Below are 15,004 nucleotides of genomic sequence, written 5' to 3'. Positions count from 1 at the left end.
ACCAGAGCTCACTTAAAACTTTCTTAAAAACCCTTTCCATTAGTTGTTCGAATATGTCTCAAATATTCACAAACAGAAAAAGCAATATTTAAACTTTATGCAGTCCAAACATTCTCATGACTCTCATAGACTACCTACTCTGTGTCGGGGATTTGTGGAAATACACTAATGACCTTTCTGGAAAAAGTCATCTACGATGTTCTCTCTCCACACAGGAGCATTCCTGGACTTGGGAGCCATAAGAAATGGTACCTAGATAGAAAGAAGCAGAGAAAATGACATGGAATATACAAGTAAATGGGAAGAATTGAGAAGAGTTGGAGAACTGACCTAGGAAAACTTTGAAAGAGGAGGTTGAATATCATTCAAGAAGGCAGTGGTATCTGTGAGGAGGGCTGATAGGCCAGTGACTGGTGACAATATTCAGAGGTAATGCACTGCAGAGAGATGGCGAATGCAGAGACCCAGCAGCACAAGGAAGGGTGGCACCAAAGCGCTTCAAGTATCCACACCATGGCAGCTTCGTTTCTTTCCCCCTCCTCACCATGCTTTCATCTCTGCACTCCACTTCAAGAAAAATCTGTGTTCATAGGCCCCAGTTTGTTTAACTTAGGTCTTATTCAAACACTGTATCATTTATGGATTCCGGGACTGGTGGCCACTATTTAACAATGACTTCATCACTAATCAATCAGAATTGGAATGATTGGACTTTGTTTCCACTCACAACCATAGATCTACAGCAAAGTAATGTGGTCCCTTGGCTCCTCTACTGATTCTGATAAATGGACTGGATGGAAAATGATGGAAAGGCTCATGAAACTCTCATGATAGTCCAACTCTTTTTCTGCCAGATTGGCTGAGGAAAAAAATGCAGCTCAGCTAATCACATCAAACCAAATTAGCCAATACCTGTATTGTCTGTCTGAATTATAAAACATAGTGGTACATCCTGTTCTCCTGCAGTGATTAGAAGCATGAGTCGGAGGAAGTAGTGGGCCATGTCTATACTATACAAAATAACTAGACAGCCCAGGGCACTCCCGCACTTGCCATTGAAACATGTTATTTGAATACTGATATAGTGATGATTATTTTCAAAATTAGACACAATACCACTCCCTCTTCCCCTTCTTGCTCAGATGCAGCTGAACAGTGACTCTCAGATCATGGGAGAAGGACATGGCCTTGTCAGATGACTCAACTACATACAAATAGTTCATTAACTTGCCTTTCCCCAAACACCAGGTCCTTGTGTATCATTGCCACAGGAAGAAATTAGGTCCCCAGAGGTCATCCCTGAAGGAGTATCTGTGGAGGGGAGATGGACCCCTGTGACTTTGTCTTACACACTTAGGGTAGCCTTTGGGAACCTGTGAACTCACAGGAATCTGATGTCTTCTGCATGAAAAATACTGAGAATCAGGAAGAATGAAATACAGTGTGGTTTATCCCGGAGTCCTCATCCTGCCAGACATGCCACAGGGTGGAGTAATCCTTGCTATCACAAATAAGTCAGCCTTGAGTGGATCAACATGTTTAAAAGACATTTCCAAATATGTCTAAAAGTCTAGGTATGGAAATTTAAGTCTCAATTAGGTAGGCAGATTTAGACTAGAACAGAGGTTGGAAACTAAAAATTGAAGAGGCACTATGATAATAACAGGAAGAGCCAGCCCTGTCAGTAAGTAGTTGTGTGCCTTTGATCATTAAGTCCATGTCTCATGTGCTCCAACTCTAAAATGAGCACTACAGTGAAAAGAATTTCATTGTAGAAAAGACTTCTGAGGAAACTCTTTGAGATAGGCGTTTATGTTTTCTGTCCCCTTTCGATTTTTTTCATGCTAACTGGCTCTGTGTGTCTTTGCCACAGGAGAGGCTTATGACTGGACTTCCAGGCTCTAGTTCTGAATAAATCTATGGAGGAGAATAGGTTTGAGAAGAGCCATACTGTTGTCCCAAACTAGAAAGATCTGTGGTTCCAGAAGCAGCAAGGATGTGCTCTTCTTGGCGGTACCCCTTGATATATATGCCACAGGATGCTAAGTCTTTGCCAGAGCCTCTCTGTTTTAGAAAATAGCAGAGGGACCAAAGGGACCTTGCGGGGTGGGAGTTACCCATGTGGACTAATGATGAGAAGAGCCACCAGAGGTTTTAGTGCTTCTTAAGACACTCAGTTACTGCCAGAGCCTTCAGTGAATGTACAGATAACTCCAAGAAAGACCCAAGTTCATTTTCCTATCAGTTCAGTGAGGTGGGAATGCCAACATTAAATTGAATTCTGAAGACCATCGTGGTGAGACGACCATTAGTCTAATTTGTTTCTCTTTATTATTTACTGAAACTAAGCCCAAACAAATCTTGCACACTATAGGAAATATATTTGCCTGGGGTTGACTTCACCAAGGGTTGACTTTCTCCAGTCATCCATATCATCTTCTCATACCAGCCCTTTCTGGGCTCCACGTTTTCACACATTTTCACATGTTTTATCGAGAAAGGCTGATAACACTTTGAAAAACATCACACAACCTTTCCCTGAATATTTTCTTCAAAATTGGAAAGTTATATCTTTTGTGCCCAGTACCATCTATTTGATGTCAGAGGAGTAACTTAGGGTCGTACCACATGACACGCCTGTCACACCAAGTCTTTGGTCCGCCCATGCTCTGGGGCCATGTATCTTTTTTTGGAGTTTCTGATAAAACATTTAAATCTCATACGCAATTGTTTTTATTGTGGCTTCTACTGTTGTTGAAGGGTATTTTGGAGTTTCAAGACTGTGTTGCAGCTAGTAAGGGACAAAATCATGCAGCTGGTAACCTAGCACAGGGACTGCAGCTTTTTTTAGTCTCTGAAAGCATTTATTTGACTTTAGCTCATGCATTTTGTTTTGGGTGGAGGGAAAAGATATAAATTGTTGCCATGTTCTTCTAGGGCCATTTTCCCGCCGTGGCTTGCTTCATTCTTAAATTAATTCTCCTAATTAAGAGGGCCTGTGTTCTTGATTCAGTAAAAATAATGTTTGGATCACTTTGTATTTCATGCCAAATGGCCTTTCTCAGATCTTTTTTTTTTGTGGTACTGGGACATCAACTCAGGGCCTTCACCTCGAGCCACTTCACTCCTTTTTGTGATGGGTATTTTCGAGATAGGGTCTCTCGAACTATTTGCCTGGGCTGGCTTCGAACCGCACCATCCTACTGATCTCTTCCTCCTGAGTAGCTAGGATTATAGGCGTGAGCCACTGGCACCCCGCCAGATTCTACTTCTTAAAGTAGAATTTATTCCTTCTTTCTTTATTCAATGAGAAATGAAAGGAAGTCATGCAAAACTTTCAGAGCAATGATTACAATATGAGAACTTGTAGCTCTAGCCAAAAAAAGAAAAGAAAGAAAAAGCAAAAAGCAATGCTAAGGATGAAAACAATATGAGGTCTTACTCACATTGCTCCAACCAAAAACTGGAGAATAAAGAACAGCTCCCAGGAAAAGTAAAGGAATGAAGACAACAGAGAAAAGCAGGGGTACAGAAAATAATTACAGTCATATAAACTAATAAATCAGTCTGGGATGATTTTTAACAAAATCACTTTCAAATTAAAGTTTAAAAAAAACCACGAATTTGGGAAAAAAAAAAAAAACCTCATTGCCAGAAAAATGGACTTTAAAAAAAACTTTTTTTCTAAAAAAAAAAAAGTCTGTTTTGAACTAAGAGCCTCAAGAGTCAAGGTTAGAAGAAGTTGAAACAAAGCAAAGTGACAGACAAGTACATTACCCATGGCCTTGCCCCATCTACCCCATGTGCCAGATAATGCTCCCAAAAGGCACATCTCTTGTCCTATGTGGTCTTCTTCCAAAGGGAAATGGTGGCTTAGTCAACGACATTAGTTCTATGTCACTATGTAAGAAATATTCCAAAGCTGAATGCTTAAAACAACCACATTTGCTATTGTTCCTTTCTGCCAGGTGCAACTTGGCTGGTTCCCTCCACTGAGCACCGAGCTCTGTCATATGATTACAATCCAGGCATGGGCCTGGAGCTGTAATTACCTCAAGGTTCAATTGTTCCATTCCGTAGCTCACTCGGGCTTCCAATCTCCCACGGGCTGTTGGACTGAAGAACTCAGTTCCTCACTGGTTGCTGCCCAGAGGCTACCTCAGTTCTGTGCCATGTGACACGATGGGTGCTTCCCAGCCCCCAGAGTTTTGCAGCGGTCTTCTCTCCAAGCAAGTGTGACAAAGAAAGCCAAGAGAGTGCAAGGCAGATGGAAGTCACAGTCTTTTGTAATCTAATCTCAGCATTGTCATCCCATTGCTTTGTTAGTGTTTTACTCACTAGGATCAAGTCACTAGGACAAGCTCACATTCAAGGGGAAGTAATCGTCTAAGGGAGTGAATAGCAGGAAGCAGTCTTTGGGTACCCACCACATCAACCGTCATTTTATAGCATGAAAATAATGATTTGCCGTCTCAAGATCAAGAATATCTTTGAAAAAAATATAGCTCCTATCTCCTATAGTCGTCAGCAAATGGCTTTCTCTGTTTGATTCCTATGCCATCAAATCATCTTAGCCAGTAAGCAAACCATTTGAATCAGTTAAAGAAATATTCATAAACACCTTTACTTGGAACCTCAGCTCTATTTGGGCAGGCACTTTATCCATTACATTCACTGTTGGACCCCCAGTGCCTACTGTAGGATGTAATATACAGTAGATACTCAACATACAGTTTTTAAATGAGTGAATTCTACGATATCATGTGTTGTACACTTCGCTGCACTGTTCTAGAAACAGAGCATCAGAAACACTTACATTTGTACCCAAGAGGAGGCTTGGGGCTCCCAAAGGTGGGACCAGCTCATTTCCACTGTCGTAAAAGCTCAGGGTTTCTTATATAAAAGGGTGCCAACTCCATTTTTCTCATAGTGAGATAATGGCCTTTTCTCCTTCAACAAATCTTATTTATGGCCTATCACTCATTGTGCCTATAAAAGATCACAAATTAAAAAGAAAATTAAACCTGGCTTTAAAAAATAAATACTAACATACTTTTTTAACAGTATAAAAGCATAGAAAATTCTTATCCATTGACCACCTCCAAAGGTACTGAGTATAACAGTTTCTTAGGTAGCCTTCTAAATATTTGCAAAGCAAATATAACATATATTTTTTCTTTTCACATTTAGTATGCTTTTTATCATTTAATAATATATTTGAGAACCCATATAGACTTATCTCAATTTTTCCTGGCTGCATGATATTCCATTATACAGCTGTACCATGATTTACTTGAGTCCCTATTCAGTAGACATTTGTTTCCACTTCCTGCCAATTCCTTAGGTATTAACCGGTGCTGCAAATGGACATGCCTATTTTTGTGTATTTTAATGAGTTTATCATACATACAAGTTCCTAATCATGGAATGGGTAAATGTACATTTAAAATTTAAAGCCTGTTTATATTGTGAACCAAAGCACAAATACAGAAAACAAAACAGAACAGACATCTAGGGCTTGCTGGATTGTTATAAGGCAGTGCCATCTTAAGCATCACTCAGATCAAAGTCAGCCACTCCCAGCCCATATCTTTTTTAATTTCAGAAAAGTTTCTTAAATATTTGTTCTATGCCTTTGCTTTGAGTTTCTTTTTCAGGGACTCCTGTTATTGTTATGTTGGATCTTCTTTGTCAATCATCAGTATTTGCCACTTTTTCTTGAATCTTTTTGATTCTTTCTTTGTATAGATTTTAAGGGTTTTCTTCCTTTTTACCTTATGTGTACTTTTAAGTATTATTAGTTGCATTTATTTGTTCTTGTCCTCCTTCTTAGTTTTATTTCTGAATTACACTTTTCTTTTATTTCTAATTCTCTCCCAAGTTTTGGTTCCTCATTTCTGAGTTTTTATAATCTAGATTTATGTTTTCCTGTCATACACACACACACACACACACACACACAGCTCTCCTAATGCCTTTAATTTCATTTTGAAACTGTAGTTTGTGAGGTTGATCTTGCTTATTCAGCTCCTTATTCTCCTTTACCAAACAAGGTTTGACCTTGATCTTTTTCTGTTGTTTATTTCTATGTAAATTAGTTTTCCTGTATTTTTAGACAGAGAAATGGTTTAGTTTAAAAGACATGGCTCAGAAGATAGAGAAGCTAACATCCCAGAGGTTTCTGCTTTATAGTTTTTGTGAAGTGTATAAACACAAGGTAGCTTGCTTTCTGAAATTTCCTAGCTCTATTTTCTCCCTTTTTATCTGAAATTTCTCTTTTTATTGCCCTAATCCAGCTCTTTTTTTTGTTGTAATCCCCAAAATTTCTTTTCAGCCTTGGGTCCTGTCCTCAAAAGATGCCCTGGTTTTTCAGCCTTATGAATTGGAGGGATTAGACTGCTTCAAAAACTCAGTTCTTATTGTGTGCTGCATGCCCACACCCATTCATTATTGAAAAGGTCAAAATCCCTATGGACTAAACTGCTGTTATCACATTAGACACTGTGCTTTCCAGTGAAGATCTTGGCTATCTGGGGGCTTTCCTGTTCCCAGATCCATGAGATAACACTATTCCATCCCTTTGCTTTTTCCTGCATGAGCATTGACAGTAAGCATGCCTTGTGGCTCTCCCCTTCCACTAGTGTTTTGAAGTTCATGGAGATTTGTCACCTAGCTTTATCATAAGCATTTCTAAGAATTTTCAGCTTTCCTGTTCTCTTTAGTAAAGTGTTCTGGGAAATTTTCAAATAATTCTTTTTCTGTCATCTTTCTAGTACCCTCTTCTCATTTTAAAATTTGATAGCAATTACTAAATTTCTTACAGGATTATATGCCTCCTCTGGGTATTTTCCTTAAATTAATTAAGACTTCTTAATTCTAAAAGCAAAAGAAAAATGTTGAACATCCCTAGAAGTTAGACATCCTATGTATTCTTGTTTTTAACTGTAAGTCTATGAACAGTTATCAAAATGTTTTGTAAATGAGGGTTGGTGAGATTTAAAATTCTCTAGAATCTTTACACAATCTTTATGGGCTGCTCTGAAATGATTAGTGCAGTTGGAGGATAGGAGAGCATGCTGACTTTCGGAGATCCAATTGGGAGACAATGCAAATGAATCCTTCCATAAGCCATTGCATTTTTGAAGCAGAAACTAAAGACTTCTGTGGAGCCAAGTTTGGACCCAAATATGCTGGAGGAGTTTAATTGGGCATTTCTCAAACCACGGGTCACATGTCTGTGTTTCTTCAGATTTCTGTAAAAAATCAAGTCATCTGGGATGCACAGGTGGGTTTTATTTATTCCTCTATTTCAACAGGCTTCTTATTAACAACAAGCATCTTCTGACAGGGACTTTTAGTTATGTTCTCAAAAAGCAGCTTTTTCAGACCTCTTCTTTAGTTTATGCATATACTTTGCAAATGAATTCAGGACCTCTAAACTAGCAACTGATGTAGTATTATTTAATCAAGTAATACAGACATTTAAGATAGAAAAAGAAAACATTCTCTATTTGACTTATCTTTCCAGACTGGGATGTGGATCAAGTCCTGGTCATTGACGCATATATTTTAGAGTATCAGATTCAACAATTTCTTCCTTGGGTCAACATTTGTTCCTGTGAATTTTATGCTTACTCTCAACTCAAGGAAATGTGATGTCTCCTACTCAATGGCTGGATCATGTAAAGGTGTGGATCCCACCTACATCTCCATTCAGCCCTGTTGGCTTGGAACCTATAACTAGAAAACTCAGTAGAGGAGTTGGGGAGTTCTAGAACAATGATGATTCTCCAGGCTAGATTATAAAGATGTAGAGTGGACCAGTCCAGTAAAAGATTGAAGACCCCCTGGAGCACCACTGCTATCAGTTGTCATGTTTTTTAGCTTCTCCTTAATGAATGACCCTTTTTGAAGATATACCAATGAAATCCTAAAAAAACATCATTTTCTAGAACTCATTAACTTAATTAAATGTGTATTGCTGTTAGATTAATATAAATTCTACAAAAATACTACCCCACAGCTCATCTACATGGCTCCAAATGACTATTACCTCCTAAAACTTAAACTGTGCAACACTATAGCCCATAGATACATCCCATGGAATGCGATCCATCCATTAAAAACATTAGTAGCACTAACCAAACTTTCACCAGACATCTGTGTTAAGAGGCACAATCTACAGGATGGTGGGCTATTTCTCACACACTTACCAGAGTGAAGACCCATCAAGTATTTGCTCTATCTTTCTTGTACGTGAGGAACCACAATAAATCAAGACCAGAGTCTAGTTAATCATTGCTAAATGCCAAAGTTTGCAATCGGCATTTGTGAAGTATGAAATGTCAAAAGCTATACTTTTAAACTCTCTACATGAAGATACTATTAATTGCCAAAGTTTATTTGGTTTAAGAGACCTATTTACTCCTCACTGCATTAGCTACACTTTAGTTGGGGAAGGGAAAATATTTTCTAAATATTTTAAAATATTGTTTTCTAATATCTAAAAATATTGTTATATTTTTAATACATACCATGTGAAAAGGAAAAAAAATTATGAGAAAGAACCAGACAGGATAGAAGAGAAAATGGAGTTTAGTGAAGCACATAAAGGTTAAAGAGAAGATAGGGTTGTGTAAGGAAGAAGGAGAGGGTTAGTTATTTGTTGTTTTGCATGATGAAAGGAAGCATGTGTTTTGTTTTGTTTGGCTTTGTGTGTTTATTTTTGAGCACCAAGATGAGTGTGTAAATATGTGGAAAACCAAACTCAGGAAAGAGAAGGTAGTAGGAGAGGAGGGGTTTTAAAGGAATGTCTAGATAGCTGTTTCCTAGACTGTTTTGTTTGTTTTTGCAAAAAGGAACATTATACATCAAGGAAGAAACATGGATTAACAAACAGTGGTGTGAAATACTGACCTGTTTATTGTCAAAGAATTACATAAACATCGACTTGCATGTATATAGGATCTTAGTAGTCTATATCTTGCATGTTTATTGTCCACTCTTTTGGTAACCAAACATGTCAATAAAAATATAAGGAACTACAAAAGTTCCAGAGAGGCTTCAGAAATGGCTTAGGGATTGATCACGTACTGTAGGGGGTAAAGCACTAAGGAAAGAGGACCAAACAGGAACGTGATTAAATTTTATGAAAATGTGAAGCCTATATACTGTTCAATGAGTAATGGTTCACCAGATTATCCAGTGCTAAAAGGGAAGAAGGAACACTTTAACTATGAAAGAAGTAATTTTAGAACACATAAAGATATTCTAGGCTGGGTACCAGTGGCTCACATGTGTAATCCCAGCTACTCAGGAGAAAGAGATGAGGAGGATAACAGTTTGAAGCCAGCAAGGGCAAATAGTTTGTGAGACCCTCTCTTGAAAAAAATAAATCACAAAAAAAAGGACTGGTGGAGTGGCTCAAGGTGTAGGCCCTGAGTTCAAACCCCTGTACTGAAAAAATAAAAAATCCTACTTTACTCTTTTTTTTTTTTTGAGGAGAAAGGAAATGTTTACTTGTCATTAATCTTTTGAATATAACCACCATAATTTCTGCAGGGTTACATTAGTCATAAACTTGATTAATAACTCTTGCAGGACTTCACAATTTTAAGGCTAAGGTTCTGACTAAGGTAATACAGTTATCAATTTAATATAAATGAAACTTTTTTTTAAAAAAGGATAAAAGCAATCTGACTTCTAAAAGGAAAATATTAATCACTCAGACTTTAGTAATGTAAGTATAATCCAGTACTACAAAGAGAACGATCTCACAGGAGATCAGAAAGAAGCACCGCTATTTTCTTCTATAACATGTTTTGGTCATTAGCATGCTAGTATGAATAAGGCATCATGTCAGGCACTGGATACAAAAAGTGCAGCTAGGTGTGCAGAAGGAAGGTGGGAGCGGAGGCAGACAGAGCTCTCCAGTGTCTTCTCCTCCGCAGAGCAGCAGCAGGGTTTTCTTATAGTCCCCAGATGTGTCGCCCTTAATCATGGAATAAAGAGACGTGGCGAAATTCTTCCTGAACTCCTTCCTAATGTTAAACAGATCAATCTCACTCCTGGACACCAGGACTCTGATGAGGGTGAGATCATCGGTCCCAGCTCCCTTCATAGCATAGTAAAGGGTCTCTGCAAGGTAGGCAGGTATGCTTCGAACTGATTTCACAACAGCAAGGAGTAGTTGCTCCGAATTACCAGAAGTCTCCCGGTCAATGGTTTCCTCAATTTGAAATCCTGATATAGTCATGTATTTATCAAACACCCTTCTCATGAGACACACTTCGTGTTCCAAAGATGGTGATAAACTTTTCTTCATCTGTCCGCCATTTAAGCTCTCCAGCCTGAAACAAAGCCTGAGCATCTTGTTGAATTTGAGCTTCATCAATTGCAGCATCAGGGTCTCTATTAGCCTGAGGTATCGCCCACCACGTCATCTTCCAGGCTTCAGCCATACTCTTCTTCATATACTTGTTTTATGGCTCTTAGCTGTTCAGGCGTCCTTGAAGCAATAATTTCTGTCAATACTTTTTCATTTGTCCCAGCTCCCTGCTTAAGAGCATGCTTCAGTTCATAGGCATCAGAAAGTCGAGAGGGTTTCATCAGAGCCACGATTAATTTTTCAAACTTTCCAGTCAGTTCTGATTTCAGGTCATCCAGAAGGTCCCTGCCAAATAGAGTTTTAAAAGCCTCGGCAATTTCCTGGCGCTGAGCATCGCTTTGAGATGTCAACAGAGTCAGGATGCTCTCCCCATCGGTGCCCAGGCCTTTCATGGCATTCCGGAGAGTTTCTGCATCAGCCCGATCATCAAATCCAGGGAAGTCAGTCACGGTGCCTCTGAGAACCTGGGCCATGGCGCCGTGTCCGGTCAGGCGAAGGTGATGCAGGACCAGACGGGGGACCCAAGCACCCGCAGAGTGCGGCGCGGGGCGGCGGCGGGCAAGAGCGAGCCGAGACACGGACGCGAGGACCTGGCAGCTGCTTTCCAAGCAACGGAAACCTGTACTTTACTCTTGAGTTATAAATACATCACACCAAGAACTACTACATTCATGAACAAAATAAATGCCACAGGGATTTAAATAGCGGCGTGGATAAAGTAGTCACAGTGAGTTGTTAAAGGGAGTTAGAGCTGTTTAGGGTATGTCCAACACTTTGTAAAGCTGATATACTGAAGATTAATTTTAACCTTCCACTGGCCATTTCTTGGTTTGTGTATCAACAGTGCTTTTCTGAATGAGCCATACAAGGACTCATCTGTGACACCGTGGCATAGCACCTGGAGTGTAAGGCTTTCTTACACTTTACGGAAGTATCATATTCTGAACACTGATGTTGTTGACCCAATATCCTAATACTCCTGGGTGTCACTGTGGTTTTTGTCACTGTGGTGTCCAATGAGTGGCTTATTCCTTTTTTTTTTTTTTTTTGCGGCACTGGGTCTTGAACTCAGGGCCTACACCTTGAACCACACTACCAACTCTTTTTGTGCAGGGTTTTTCGAAATAAGGTCTTGCAAACTATTTGCCCAGGTTGACTTCAAACCTTAACCTCCTGATCTCTGCCTCCTGAATAGCTAGGATTAATTAACAAGGATGGACCAAGACAGCTGTGTTCATAGGCCAATTTGGTATTGCATCACACAGATATTCTTTAAGCATGTACTTATTGTTTATTTTAAAACTGCCTAACAGGCACAGGGGGAAGAGGATAGGATCAGTGTCTTCTCTATTGGCTCAACTATTTGACTCTGACTCAAACATGAACCCTGTGCTCTGTAGAACATGATCTCTGTAGTTAACCATACCCCAAGTCCTCTTTGAAAGCACAGGAGTAAAAGTCCCTTGTTACTTGAGCAGCCCCTTGCAACCCTCATCCTTCTGCTGCCATCCCATGTGGCTTCCTGAGAAGATTCCTAGGAACCCCACTTATCTCTGTTTTGTTACATTTCTGTATATAGGTTGATTCAATACACAGCGTACAGATTCCATGTGTGTTACACTTACAGAGCAATGCGTGGAGTTCCATCCTTAAATTTAAATCTTCAGCTAAAACAAAAAGAAGAGAGAGAAAAATTATTCTGTAAATTTGAGATTTTTACTTAAACTATTTACAGTGGTCACAGATGGTCACTAAGTTGGCACTTGGTGAGAGAAGCGATTGTGTTATTTCGTGTTATTTCTGTTCCCACGTCATCTATTCCAGTGTGGTCAGACAATGCTGAGACAAATGGTGAGCAGATAATTTGAGAGAACATGATGCTGGGTCACTTCCTCATTTTCCTCTTGGTTTGGTCCTTGAAGAAATTTTATGACCATTATAGTTTATTCTCACATTCCTCATGGTGAGAATCAATTCAGGCTTATGAAAGGAGGAGCCCTAAGTTTGATATTCTTGGTAATGACATATAAGAGGACCTTCTTTCTAGAGTTCTTTTTGCATAGTAATGTAGTTAATTCCTCAGTAACAGGTGAAATAAGCTGGGAAAAGCCCAGACTGTAATCCCCTGGGTCGACCAAGAATATAACAGTCTCTGAGATGGAAGCATGGATGGAACAAGTGTGGAAGCTTCAATATCAAGTGTCATGGTACCTGGAGAGAAGCCAGTGGAGAAAGTCTACTGGACACAGGAGATTAGATGGAAGAACTCAGTTCTAAGGAGAATTTCCAGACAGCAGAAGATCCCCAGTGTCCTTCCAGTTTAACATGGTCCCCTTGCTCTAGCCGCTCATGATCAGCATAGATTGCCAGTGTAGAGCAGGAAGAAGTTGTCCTTTCTTTGCCTGTGACTTACCTGGAGCCAATCTACTTTGGCAATAAGCCACTATGGCAGGATGGGTATGCCTCCACCACAGTTTCTTGGGTAAGCCTTGCTATTTTCAGCCAACTTTCCCCAGCTCTTTGGTTTCAGGATGGATTCTACAAAAACAGCTCTGCGTTTCCTAGCAAGATAGGGTTTGACAGATTCTCCTCCACTGACTTAAATCAGGTCAGATGCCTGCTGAGATGTCCCCTAGGCAGATCCCAGAGACTGTGGCTTCTTTGGGTGTTTATGCTCTGTGGGTCTGAGCAGACTACCAGGTGAACAGACTCATCCATGTGGCACTGCCACCAAGGCCACAGGAAGGCACAGCAATCCTCTGGGGACTTTCCCTTGACACTCCTGATCAGAGTCACTGCCATCATTTCAGGTCACTGACTAAATGAGCTTGTTTCCCCCAGCACAGAGAGTTGTGCTAGAAAATCTGGGCCAAACCTCTAGGAGGCAGAGCCTCTAGGACTCTAGTTTCTGTAATTGAGTAGCTTTCTAAGCAGTCACTGGAGTCTCCATCTTAAGTAGAGTTCATGGGAAGTTTCAGGAAAGGAAATGAAGATGGGTGGCCATGAAATTTGGGACTGGGAAGAGATGCATCTTTCTACACTGTATGCCCCTATAGCCTCTGTTCCCTAGGTAAGGTACTTGGGGCCAATCTCAGGTGTCACTGGGAGGTCCTGTACTCCCTCAGCCAAGCTGGGCCATATTGTATAAAAGCAGGAGTCTCAGGGAAGAAGTCCAGTTACAGTGGAGAAGTAATTAATATTGTGCAGAAGAATAATTCTGCACAATATGGTATGGGCAAGATGAGGACAACAAACGTACTCCATTTAAAAAAACAGGTGCTGTGGCGGTACACATCTGCAATCCCAGCACTTGGGAGGCTGAGGCAGAAGGGTTGAGAGTTTGGTGCCAGCCTGGGCTATATAGCAAGACCCTTTCTCAGAATGATGAAAGAAGGAGAGAGAGAGAGATAGAGAAAGAGAGAGAGAGAGAGAGAAGCTGCTGCAAAATAACATTTATCTGGATCCCTTCAAAATTCAGATAAGAAGAAACATCCAGCTGGGAAAATTCTCCATCATGTATGTAACCTTCCTGGCCAGAAGAATAATACCATAGCCAAAACACCCTCCTTTAAATTTGGAGGTAAGAAATACCTGTCATTTCCTTGTGTGCCTGTGACTTAGAACAATATTATTTCAGAAGGATTGGCTGGTATTCTTGACGTGTTTCTGTGACCACAATGTGGATGAGTTTCAGAAAAGTATTGTTCATGGTGTTTGAGAGTCTGTCAATGTTCTATTACAGCAAATGAAGGTAGAGGTGAGACCTGAATTCTGACTCCAAGTTGACAAGAACAGAACCCAATGATGAGTTATGCACAGGACTGGTATTTGACAGCACAGCTGCCATGAGCGGGATCAACGGTGACTAATAACACTGGTTAACAGCAGGGAGTTGAAGAAATTGTTTGGAAGTACAGAAAACCCTTGTCAAGTCAGGTGAGGTTCTGAGCCTCCAGGTTATAGATTCACATGCTGAGGCATTCAGGAAGACCAGGTTAATTTAGGTCTCTGAGTAATGAGGATAACGATGTACTCTTGTGACTTCTAAGGATGCAGGTTAAACAGTGAGGACACAGGGTAAGTGGCTATGATGCGTAAGTACAGTTTGCAGAATATAGATGTACATATTTGATTATTCATAGATTGTTTTTGTTTAGTGAGATATTTACACTAGACATTTATGTACTCAATATCATTATTTTCTCCCAAATTGGACTAGGATAACAATTTTCAGAAACATGTTTTATGACAAAATTGGTAGTTCACAAAGTTGGGAAATACATAGTCGTCCACCTTTATCTTCAAGGGATCTCTCCCAAGATTCCCAGTGATGCCTGAAACTGAGGATAGTGCCAAACCCTACATATAGGTATTGCTATTGTTATAAATAGTTGGTCTGCTGATCCAGACAGCTATTCAGGTTAGTAGTGGGCAGGTAGCATATACAACATAGATACTGAAACATAGCAGTGATTCGTATCCTGGAATGGATGGAGCTGAATGGTACCACATTTCATCACACTACTCAAAACAATGCAGAATTTAAAGCTTAGGAATTGTTTCTAAAATTTTCCGATTGATACTTTCAGATCTTGATTGACCATGGGTAACTGAAAC

General features: G+C 39.9%; 1 pseudogene; it reads right to left on the bottom strand.

The window, feature by feature from the left end:
• Positions 1-9,779: 9,779 nt before the first annotated feature.
• On the bottom strand, positions 9,780-10,931 carry LOC109681184 (annexin A5 pseudogene; annotated as a pseudogene).
• Positions 10,932-15,004: the final 4,073 nt, after the last annotated feature.

The sequence above is a fragment of the Castor canadensis genome, chromosome 12, assembly GCF_047511655.1.
Source record: "Castor canadensis chromosome 12, mCasCan1.hap1v2, whole genome shotgun sequence".
NCBI classification, from domain to species: Eukaryota; Metazoa; Chordata; class Mammalia; order Rodentia; family Castoridae; genus Castor; species Castor canadensis.
Note: the sequence above shows the minus strand (reverse complement) of the source record. Positions and strands in the feature narration are given on the sequence as shown.